Source organism: Sus scrofa, chromosome 2 (assembly GCF_000003025.6).
Source record: "Sus scrofa isolate TJ Tabasco breed Duroc chromosome 2, Sscrofa11.1, whole genome shotgun sequence".
In the NCBI taxonomy this organism is placed as follows: domain Eukaryota; kingdom Metazoa; phylum Chordata; class Mammalia; order Artiodactyla; family Suidae; genus Sus; species Sus scrofa.
The window spans coordinates 2,473,706-2,485,250 of NC_010444.4; the positions used below are offsets into that span (position 1 = coordinate 2,473,706).

The 11,545-nt window shown below is 54.5% G+C and overlaps 1 long non-coding RNA gene across 1 annotated transcript; it reads left to right on the top strand.

Moving 5' to 3' along the window:
• On the top strand, positions 7,155-10,863 carry LOC110259707. The gene is made up of 3 exons (XR_002342098.1): positions 7,155-7,297; positions 8,790-8,943; positions 10,027-10,863. It is a non-coding gene; the product is annotated as an uncharacterized LOC110259707 (long non-coding RNA).

Genomic DNA, 11,545 nt, shown 5'->3' on the forward strand with positions numbered 1-11,545 from the left:
GGTGCTTCCGTTCCAGAGTCCCTCCATCTCCTACCCTGGGGACACCCTCAGACGCTGACTGGCAGAGGTGGGGCGAGGCCCTCACCTTGGTCCCTGGGGTCATCCTGAAAGGCTGAGAACAGAAGGCTGATGTGTCCTGAGAACTATTCTTCTCGCGCCTTAAGAAAACGCAGTTTCCAAAGAGGCTTTTCTCCAGGCAAGACCCCCGGCTCAGATACATTTCAGATTTCTGCACACACCTCCTGCCTGCATTTTCTCGAGACGCTTCCTTGAACCTGTACCGCCAGCACCTCTGTCTCTCATGTTCCTGCCGGCAGCTGTGCCTGGTTCTCCCTGTGGTCAGAAAGGCCCCGGCCTCCCTCCGGGTGAGCGGACACAGGCTGGCTAGGGTTTTTCTGGTGCCTTTTGGAAAGCTGGGGCCGTTTGCTTCACTGACCAGGGTGGGTTTGAGATGAGGTGGTTCTCTGTGTTCGGCCCCTAGAGACCTGGGCTTAGGCGACGTGTTCTTTTTTCAGCAGAAAAAAAAAAAAGAAAAATCTTCATCAATCATGGAGTCTGGGTGGCAGAAGAGGCAAAATTGTGAAAGGTAACATTTTTACATTTGTATCTGTACCCTGTGGCCACTCCTCCTTGGCTTCTAGTCTCCCCTTGTGAGGAAGAGCTCGTGCCTTCCCCCCACCCTCTTTTCTTGGCCACCCCACGGCCTACGGAGTTCCCAGGCCAACGATCAGATCCCCAAGCTGCAGGCGTGATGCCGCAGCTGTGGCCACCTGGGCTCCTTAAACCCACTGTCCCCGGCTGGGGATCAAACCTGCGTCCTGGCACTCTGGAGATACCGCCAGTCCTGCTCACCACAGCGGGAACTCCAGAGAGCTCGTGCCTTTTACGGCTCGCTTTGCCCCAAATAATGGCCTTGGGCTGGTCATGGATCCAGCCTTCCCATGAGCTGCGGTGTAGGTCGCAGACGCGGCTCGGATCCCACGTTGCTGTGGCTCTGGTGTAGGCTGGCAGCTGCCGCTCCAATTCGACCCCTAGCCTGGGAACTTCCATATGCCGCAGGAGCGGCCCAAGAAATGGCAAAAAAAGAAAGAAAGAAAGAGAAAGGGATGACTTAGAGAGGAAATTGTTTTAAAATAGCACGTGTGTGGACACGTTTACATGTCGGATAAGCAATGAATGATTTGGGAGTGTAAGTGTATCTCATGCCATCTTCGGGATATACTTGCCCTGAAAAGCTAGTTGCCAGCAAGCTGACTTTGGAGAGACGTGGGGGAAGAGGGTGCGACCTGGGCGGAGGGCACCCCTTCTTGATGGACCCATGGCTTCTCCTCTCCAGGGAGGTGTCGCCACCGGCCTTGCCGTCTGCTTCTCCCAGACGGAGGTTGTAGCTCCCTGCACCTCGAAGGGCGAAGCCAGGGCCCTGGGTGTTGGCTGAACACAGACTCAGGTGCAGGCAGTTGTGCTCTTTCAGTCCAGGGGTCTCAGTGGATGTCACCTGTGTCCCCAGCCCTGTGAACAGTGGGTGTGAACAGAGGTCCCCGCTGTCACTGTCTAGCCGGAGTGCACGGCCCCACCGGGCAGGTTTCCAGGAATAACCGCCGCAGATTTCAGCCTTTCGTCATCCCTTCTGGCTCCTGCCAACGTCGTTCTTGGGGGTTCCTCTCCTGGCACTGGGCACTGAGTCTGGCTGCAGCATTGTGCTGACAATTTGAACTGGACATTTTTTAGATCCCATGATCTGATCGTTTCAGATCCAGCCTTGAAAAATCCTGTGTTGTCTCTGCCAGGGCCAAGAGCCAGGTTCTGAGCACCAGATGTGCCTGGCTACGGCAACTGTGGCTGGCCAGCCTGCCGAGTGACTGCCCCATCTTGCTTGAGCAGTAAAAGGAGCAGCTGAACTGACTGCTGAGTGAGTATTCTAAGAGCCTGGTACGTCTCAGGCTTGCAGCTTTAGCGGGTCAGTACGTGGGGTGCAGGGGCCACGGAGCACAGCAGCACCTCGCCCCCATGCCCAGCCCAAGCCCCTTCCTCAGCTGGCGAGATGATGGGGAAGAAAGGCTGGAAAGATGCTCGGGCCATGTGGATCCAAGGTCTGGTAATGAGGCTCGGGGGGGGTGCACCCAAGAGAAACCCTCCCTGCATCTTCCCAGCAGGACCCGCGCCCAGAACCTATGTAGCCCTGTCGGTGGAACTGAGGGTTTGGGTCGGCCCAGCATCCAGCCGGCAGCACTGGGCCCGTGAAACATCATGAAACAGCCGGTGGAAGTTCCCAGGCATCTCACTGCCCAGGCATCTCACTGCCCAGGCTAGGTGTGAACTCAGCAACCTGGAGATGGCTCCTCATGACAGGGAGTGCCCCGCGCCTGCTAGGACGGCCCCTATCTAAAGGACGGGGAGTGACACGAGTTGGCCAGGATGTGGAGAAATCAGAATGGCAAATGGTGCAGCCACCACGGAGGACAGTGTGGCGACGGGTCCTCAAAAAATGAAAAATAGAATGGCCGTAGAATCCAGCGTTTCCACCTGCATTCTGTACCCAAAAGCCTTGAGAGCAAGTCGAAGAGATGGTTGTGTGCCCGCTGTTGGTAGCAGCGTTATCCACAACAGCCAGGAGCTGGAAATGCTGACGGGTCCACCGACGGATGACGGATACACAAAATGTGGTCTCCATTCCGCGGAATATTACTCGGCCTTCAAAAGGAAGGACAGTCTGGCTCCGCTGCCACAGAATGAACTCGGGGACATGATGTCAAATCCGGTAAGGTCCCACTCACAAATTCGGAGATAGCGTGGGCGGTGGGGGCCCGGCGCTGGGGGAGGGGCGGGGGTGAGTCTTGAATGGGGACTGAGTTTCCGTCTGGGAAGATGTGGGGAAGGAGGCGCAAGGAATGGGAGTGTACTTAATGCCACCCACCTGCCCACTTAAAGGTGGGTACAGGATATGTATTTCACCGCCTCGAAAAACGACACCACCAAAACCCCAGGTGGTCACACGTTTACTGCTTTGTGTCTGCTTTCGTGTCGGATTTTCATAACTAAACGGGGGTGGGGGGGCGGGTCCTGAAGGAGGGACGGCAGGGTCCATGCCTCGCGCTTTCTCAGCGTCCCTGGAGTTCCCATACGGGGCTCAGAAAACCCGAGTGGGAGGCAGGTGTCGGCTGGCTCTGGCTGCCCAGAATCTATTGTTCCTTTTTCCAGAAGCAGCACCTCAGGTCCCCCCAGCAAATACGACTGCCCTCACCCTCCACCCTGTGGCCCCCTGTGGGGCTGTCTCCCGCCGGCAGCGGAAGCGGGCCGGTGGCCTGGCCTGGCCCCGTGGGCATCTGAGCATCCTAACTGGACTGGAGATGGACAGGTGCTCAAGCTGATCACGGTCAAGGGCACGGGCCTCAGGTCCAGATGCCTTGTTGGAAATGTTTCCAAATTCAGGTGGGCCCTCCCTGGGGCCCCCAAGGGGACTGTGTCAGTGCATACGTTACATTTCTTATGTACGTTGCCGCACGGCGTGACAGCTATGGGCGGAGTTGTGTCCCCCCAGTTCGTAGGCTGAGGCCCTCACCCCCAGTGTTCCTGTATCGGAGATGTGGCCTAGAGGGAGGTAACTGAGGGGGAATGAGGTCGCAAGGGCAGACCTGGACTCGCTAGGACCGATGGCCTTAGAAGTAGAGGGACAGTGGCCAGTCGGTGGCCATTGGCCACCCAGGAAGGGAGTCCCCACCTTAAACCAAATCAGCCGGCACCCCCGCGGGGACCTCCCGGCCTCCGGAAGGTGAGCATAAGTTTCTTTTCACCCCCTCCTCCCAGTCTTCGGGGTTTAGCTGAGGCCGCCCTGAGCACACTGGGACAGTGACCAGCGACCCTGGCGACAGAGGTGACTGTCTCAGGCCCATCAGCGTCCTGCGCAGAGCGGCTGGAGCTTTGCTCCACGGCTTCCTCGTTTCAGGTCTGAGGCTGGACAAGCGGCCTGTCTTCTGGTCTCAGGACACAGGGGTCTCATGACAAGGAGGAAAGGGTGACAGAGCCAAACGGAGGCCCCGAAGCTTCTGCTCAGAAATGGCGCAGCAGACCCGCAGTTTTTCGGCCGCAGCGCAACAGGGCCCAGCTGGAAGTTGATGGGGTGGGCGTGTGACCCTCTGGAGGGGACGGGCCATGAGGGGACAGTGAATACTCGACACTCGCACAGCTGGTTTGCTACAAACCCACCTCTGGGAGTTCCCGTCGAGGCTCAGCAGTAACGAAGCTGACTAGGAACCATGAGGACGCAGGTTCGATCCCTGGCCTCGCTCAGTGGGTTAAGGATCCAGCATTGCTGTGGCTCTGGCTGTGGCCGGCAGCTGCAGCTCCAATTCAGCCCCTAACCTGGGAACCTCCATGTGCCACAAGTGCAGCTTTAAAAAAAAAACAAAAAACAAAGGCAGGCACCCGCATGCCGGCAGAAGCACCCCAGCACTGGAGCTCGCTGGAGCTGAGCATCGCAGCCACGGAAAGGCGTGACCTGAAGCCCTGGACGCTGACATCCCGGTTGCCTGAATTTTCCAGATTCATGAGTCACTGAATTCTTCTTCTTCTTTTTTTTTTCTAAAGCAACCGAGATGAGTTCTTCCCACTGGGGAACTGGAGACCAATGGGGCCCGAAGCGAGGGGTGGCGTGGGTTTGCCCCTCACGTCCATGGAAGGAGGGGGGGTTCTGCCCGGCAGACCCGCCCTCTCTCACCTGTGCCCCGAGCGCCTTTCCCCCTGTCCACTTGTCCTTGACCAGGGACAGAGAGACGGGGGAGACGTGGTCAGGCAGTTAGAGACCCCGCAGCGGGGGGACCAGACCAGAAGCCTCCACAGACTGAGCAGAGGGATGACCACAGGGCTGGAGGCCAACGAGGGGGTCCCACAGCTCTGCCTCGGGAAGGGACGTCCCCGGGCTGTTGTCCCCATCAGCTCCGATAGGGGTCACAGGTGGAGCCCAGAGAGGAGCCACATGGCCCTGCTTGGCCTGAGGAAGTCTCCAGGTGGCAGGGGTGGCCCAGGGCGGGGAGGCCCTGCTGCTGGGGTGGCGTCTAGGGAGGGGGCTGGTTTGTGGCACCGGCATGTGTGTAGCATGTATTCCCATGGTGTAAATACCCCCTCAGGGGCAGTTTCAGGTACCATGGCCTATTCATCAGGGCTCTCCAGAGAAACAGAACCAACAGGACCACACACACACACACACACACACGCACACGCACACACACACACGCGTATTATTTATAAGGAACTGGCTCACCTAATTTTGGCCTCTGAGAAGCCCAGACCCCAGAGAACCAATGGGGCCAGTTCTCAACTGAATTCGAGTTCAAAGGCAGGAGAAGCCACTGTCCCAGCTCAGAGACCATCAGGAAGAGAAGGTGAATCTCCCTTCCTCAGCCTTTTGATCAACTCAGACCCTCCCCCACCTGATTGGACGAGGCCCACCCACTTTGGGGAGGACACTGTGCTTGCCTCAGTCTGTGGATCCAGAAACACCCTCCCAGACAGGCCCAATCGTCTTCCATCAAATATCTGGGTGCCCCACGTCCCAGTCAGGTTGGCACATAACACAGAGTCTCACACACAGTAATGTCGTTGACCACTGAGCTGGGAAGAAATGTGTCCGGCTGAGTCTTGAGCCAGGGCCAGCCGCTCAGGCACACGGGCCCCCTTCCCTGTGCCCTCGTGCCCGGCTCCCACTGCCCCCGGGGGTTCCCAGGCTCTGCACATTCCTGAACAGGCCTCTCGGTCCAGTGGGGTCTTTCTCATGGAGGCCGTCCAGCATCTCTGAACAATCCTGCCCTGTTTTATTGTTTGCGGCCAACAAGCTGGATTATGAAGACAGACCGTCCTTCTTCCGGATTCTTGCCCCGCACAACCCACCCGACCAGCCGGGCCTGTTCTGCACCAGGCAGCCAGCATCCGTCCACAAGGAAGCTCCGAGAAGCTGGCCTCTCCCCTCCTGACGGGCACGGACCGTCTGTCAGCTGCCTCTTCTTTCTTCTCGAGACATGAGACCCTACACTCCCCTAGGAAAGCCAGGGCTGGGGGAGGCATAACTAGGAGGTTGGCATGGACGGGTCCACCTGCCGGTATGTAAAATAGACAAACTGCGGGAACCTGCTGGGGAGCACAGGGAACCAGAGCCAGTGTCTTGTAATAACCCAGAGTGGAAAAGAAGCTGGAAAGCAATGCATTCGAATCACAGTGCTGCACACGAGAAACTAACACGACGCTGTCAATCAACTGCACTCAACTGAAAGAGAAAATGAGGGAGGGAAGAAAGCAGGCCGGTTTCATTCAGTCCTCGCGGAGCAGGTGTACTGGGGCCGTCTCCGTGCCTGGCCCCAAACCTGGCCCCAAGGATTCGAAAGTGACCAAGATATGGCCCTTCTCGGTCTAAGTGGGGGAGGGACCCCCAGCCAGAGAAGGTGGGAGGAACAGAGCACATGTGGAGCCCAGGGCTGTCACCCTGCCTCGGGCGGTCCAGGCAGGCTTCCAGGAGGGGACACTGTTCCATAGGAGTCCAAGGACCCCCCAGGATTGGGACTGCCCAGGAGCCATGGGAACAGTAGAGGCTAAAACGGGGTCATCCGTGGTGCGTCTGTTCCCGGAGTGCCAAGGGCAAGGCTGGAAGGTCAGGAGTGTCAGGGGGACCCAGAGCGGGTGCCACCTGCCCCCGTCTCTGTGAGACTTGGAGTCAGTCCTGCAGACGGGGAAGGCTCCAGGGTAGCACGGGGCCTGGTTGGGGGTGACAACCCCCCCTTGGGACCCGAACAGACCAGAAACGGCTCCCTGTCCACAGAGGACCACGGATCTGGGGGGATCCTTGAGTTTTCTGGGGCCCACTGCCACCCCTGCTGCCCTCTTAAAGATGCCCTCAGATGCGTCTGCATCTCCCAGGGAAAGGCGACTGCCCTGGGGTGGCTGAGGCTGCCTGCGCTCTGGAGGACACACCCCTGGACAGAAAGGTGCCCAAGGGCCACAGCTGGTCACAGCAGGGAAAGTAACCCTGCCTCCACCCCACCCCACCCCCAGCAGTGGATTCCAAAGGCCCTGTGACAAGCGAGGACAAAGGGGTGGTGTTCGGCCGCCAGCATCACCGTCAGTCTCGCCCAGCACCCCGCCCCCTGCCACCCTTGCCAGCCCAGCAAACAAAGAGCGGATTGAAGACACCCTGTTCCCGCTTCCTAAGCCCTCTCCTATTTATCTTCCTCAAGGTGCGATTGAGGGAGGGCCCAGCGGGGGTAAAATGCTGTGATTACTGGGCCTCCAGCTACGCTGCCAAACCGCGCAGGTGAGTAACCCTGAAACAGCCCCGCCAGGCACGGAGCCCAGGTGGGCTCTGCTCAGGCCTTCGAGCCTCTTCAATTTTCTTGAGTGTTTTTGTGGCTGAAGCCCAGCAAAGGATAATCTTGGCCAAAACATCAATTTATGTATTTCTGCCTTAAATCGTATCAGAGCCATAGTTCCTGTTGGGGGTCAGGCTGAAAGTCAGGCCTCAAGGTCATCTCAAGGTGCTTGTTGCCTATAGACGAAAGAACTGCCAAGCTCTGGGCCCTGTTTCTCCCCTGCCCCTCGGGCCTGGACTCTTTCCTAAAATTTCCGAGGTCGTTTTTACTTGGTCTACTGGTTTCTGTAAGGACTTGTGTCTGGTTAAAATGTCTTTCCCATGGCTGATCGTCAAGTTCCGCACCTGCCAGCTGCAGCCAGCTCCCTGTGCCTGAGACAAGGAGCAGCTCACGATGCAGCATCTCCGTGCACGCGAAACGGCGCTAGGAAATCAACACTAAGATCCCCGTAGGAGTTCCCGTGGTGGCGCAGTGGTTAACGAATCCGACTAGGAACCATGAGGTGGCGGGTTCGGTCCCTGCCCTTGCTCAGTGGGTTAACGATCCGGCGTTGCCGTGAGCTGTGGTGTAGGTTGCAGACGCGGCTTGGATTCCGAGTTGCTGTGGTTCTGGCATAGGCTGGTGGCTACAGCTCCGATTCGACCCCTAGCCTGGGAACCTCCATATGCCGCAGGAGCGGCCCAAGAAATAGCAAAAAGACAAAAAAAAAAAAAAAAAAAAAAAAAAGACAGGAAAAAAAAAAAAAAAAAGATCCCCGTAATTTCAGAGTGGGGACATGCTCAGAGAGGTGAAGTCAAATCCTCAAGGTCACACAGCCAGCAAGGGGCAGGGCTGGGAGTTTGTTATTTTACCACTTGATTGAGGTATAATTGAGGTGCAGTAAGCTGCCCACGTTTACAGCATATAATTCAGGAGTTCCCATCATGGCTTAGTGGAAACGAATCCCACTAGTACCCATGAGGATTTGGGTTCAATCCCTGGCCTGGCTCAGTGGGTTAAGGACCCGGCATTGCGAGAGCTCTGGTGCGGGTTGCAGACATGGTTCCGATCCCACGTTACTGTGGTTGTGGTGTAGGCCGGCAGCTGTAGCTCTGATTCGACCCCTAGCCCGGGAACTTCCTTATGGAACGGGTATGACCCTAAAGAAAAAAAAAAGTGTACAAATTGGTAAGGTGGATTTTTTTTTTGTTTGTTTTTGTTTTTGCTATTTTTAGGGCTGCACCTGTGGCATATAGAAATTCCCAGGCTAGGGGTCGATTCGGAGCCGCAGCTGCCAGCCCACGCCACAGCAATGCCAGATCCTTAACCCACTGGGCGAGGCCAGGGATTGAACCCTCGTCCTCATGGATGCAGTCGGGTTTGTGACTGCTGAGCTATGATAGGAACTCAGAGCATCATTATTTTGAAACTGACGTGGATCACCGCCTCTGTTGACAGCTCACTCCGTCTTCCCGAGGTGTCTCTGAGGCGTGGAGGTACCACACTTCGCTGGGCCGTTCACCTGCTGATGGATGTCTGGGCGGGTACACATCGAGCTGCGGTCAGCATTCGGGCGCACGCGTTGCTGTGGACATGTGCTCGTGTTTCTCCAGTAAGTACCTCGGGGAGCGTGGCTGGGTCGCACGGAGGGGGTGTGTCTGATGTTTCGAGAACCTACTGCCTTGTTTCCCGGTGGCCACGGCTCTGCTTCCAGTTCCCCGTCTTTGTTCTCTTTGCTCCCCCCGCCCACCGCCCCGCAGGTTCCCCAGATCTGAGCGAAGGCACGATGATGGGTGGGATTCCTGGGGACGGGGAGGCCCCCAAGAGATTATGGGTCATCTAGACAAGGGTCTCCCACGGGACAGCACAGGGAGCTATGTCCCATCTCTTGGGATAGAACATGATGGAAGATAGTTTGAGAAAAGGAATGTGTGTGCGTGTGTGTGTGTGTGGGGGGGGCTGTACAGCAGAAATTGACACAACATTGTAAATCAACTCTAATTGAAATAAAATTTTAAACAACATGAAAAAAAGTGTCAAAAAGAGGAGACTGGAAGGCTTGATTAAAGGACCAAAGACTACCCTCCCCCTACTCGACAAAGGCCATTGAGACCCCGACCAGGACCTGCCCCCCAGCTGGACCTCATGCCTTATTCTACAGGTCTTTCTGTTGTTTGTTGTTGTTGTTTTGGGTTTTTTTGGGGCCACACCCATGGCATGCAGAAATTTCCAGGCCAGGGACTGAACCTGAGCCACAGCAGTGACAACGCCAGGTCCTTAAGCTTCCGAGCCACCAGGGAGCTCGTATTCCACAGGTCTTTCCTTCTACATCCTGGATGGTGAAACCACCTTCCTGGGAGGCGGGGCTTCCGCTCACCCCAGGACAGGTCACAGTCCATGGTAAATTAGCCAGTTTCCAAGCTCTCGTTGTGGCTTAGCCGCTTACGAACCCAACTAGTATCCATGAGGATGTGGGTTCCATCCCTGGTCTCACTCTGTAGGTTAAGGATCCGGTGTTGCCGTGAGCTTTGGTGTAGGTCACAGACATGGTTTGGATCTCGTGTTACTATGGCTGTGGTGCAGGCCGGCAGCTGCAGCTCCAATTCAACCCCTCGCCTGGGAACTTCCATATGTTGTGGTCGCAGCCCTAAAAAAAAAAAAGCCAGTTTCAAGGACTTAACTCTTTCGTTACCAGGAGAGATGCTTCACTTCGAAGAAAAGAAAAAAGAAAAAAACAAAAGAGAAAACCACTCTTGCCTTCTTGGGAGCCTGCCCTCACCTGTCAGTTTATAGCCGGCTGTTCCATATACGGATCTTGCCAGACTCCACTTGACCTTTTTTCCCTGTTGCTTCCATGAGTCTCATATTTGGATCATAGAAACGAACACACAATAAGCTTCCAAAGAACCTAATATGTTGGTTTATTTTCCTTCCCATTCACGTGGCTTCATCTCATCACTACAAATTGCACTAAGTGGGAGAATTTTTAAGCTGCAGGGTAGGCTGGGAAGTTGCTGGAGAATTGACCAGATCTTTATGAAAGGGGTTCCTTCCTTTAAAATCCTTTAACAAAGATGTAAAGATGGATCTAATGACGTCATGGATAATCCTGCATTCTTGCATGAAATGAGATGTGTTTTTCAAAGCTAAATATAAACCTTTCAACTGGGTAAACAAATAGGGCACAAAGACTTTTCTTATTTCTAGAATCGTTTGGGGATTAAAATTTGATCCAGTTTTAAGGAGAAACAGATGAGTTCTGTGTAGGGACATTAAGAATTGGTCTTGGCTACAACATTATTTTATTTTATTTTTTACAACATTATTTTAGGCCATTATGTCTTTTCACTTAGAGACTGGTTAAGTGAAAAAACTAGTTAGTTTTTTGGCCATGTGGTAAATCAGAGTCACTTGAAAATATGGCTACCTGGGAACCTTTTGAGAAGGACAGCAAGAAATTATTTCCGATCAGCGAGACTAGGTGTCAAAATAGGAGAAAAACTGATTTTATTCATTGGATATGATATCACAGTATTTGGTTTTTTTTTTTTTTTTTTTTTTTTTTTTTTTTTCTATCTGTGTAATCGTTTTATAATTAAAAAAGAATACAGGGAGTTCCCTGATGGCCTAGTGTCTAAGGACTCAGCATCGTCACTGCTGTGGTGCAGGTTCATCCCTGGCCCAGGAACTTCTGCATGCCAAGGACATGGCCAAAAAAAAAAGAATATGGAACATGATTTGTAAAGAATCACTCATAATTCCCAACAGCAAGAGGCAAATATTGTGAATCTTTCAGTATATATTTTTGCAGGCGAATTGTTCTGTATTTATATATCTATGGCTGCATATGAAAATATATATCATAGCAAGCCTATTTTCAAACTAGTCGTTTTTCAAACTATGGCATATTGGAGATGTCTTTCTGTATTAACAGATACGTCTTTTTTTGTTTTTGTTTTTGTCTTTTTGACTTTTTTAGGGCCGCACCCATGGCTTATGGAGCTTCCCAGGCTAGGGGTCCAATCGGAGCTGTAGCTGCCAAGCCCACGCCTGAGCCACAGCAACGTGGGATCCGAGCTGCGTCTGCGACCTACACCACAGCTCACGGCAACGCCAGATCCCTAACCCACTGAGCAGGGCCAGGGATCGAACCCGCAATCTCATGGTTCTTGGTCGGATCCGCTAACCCCTGAGCCACGATGGGAACTCCAACA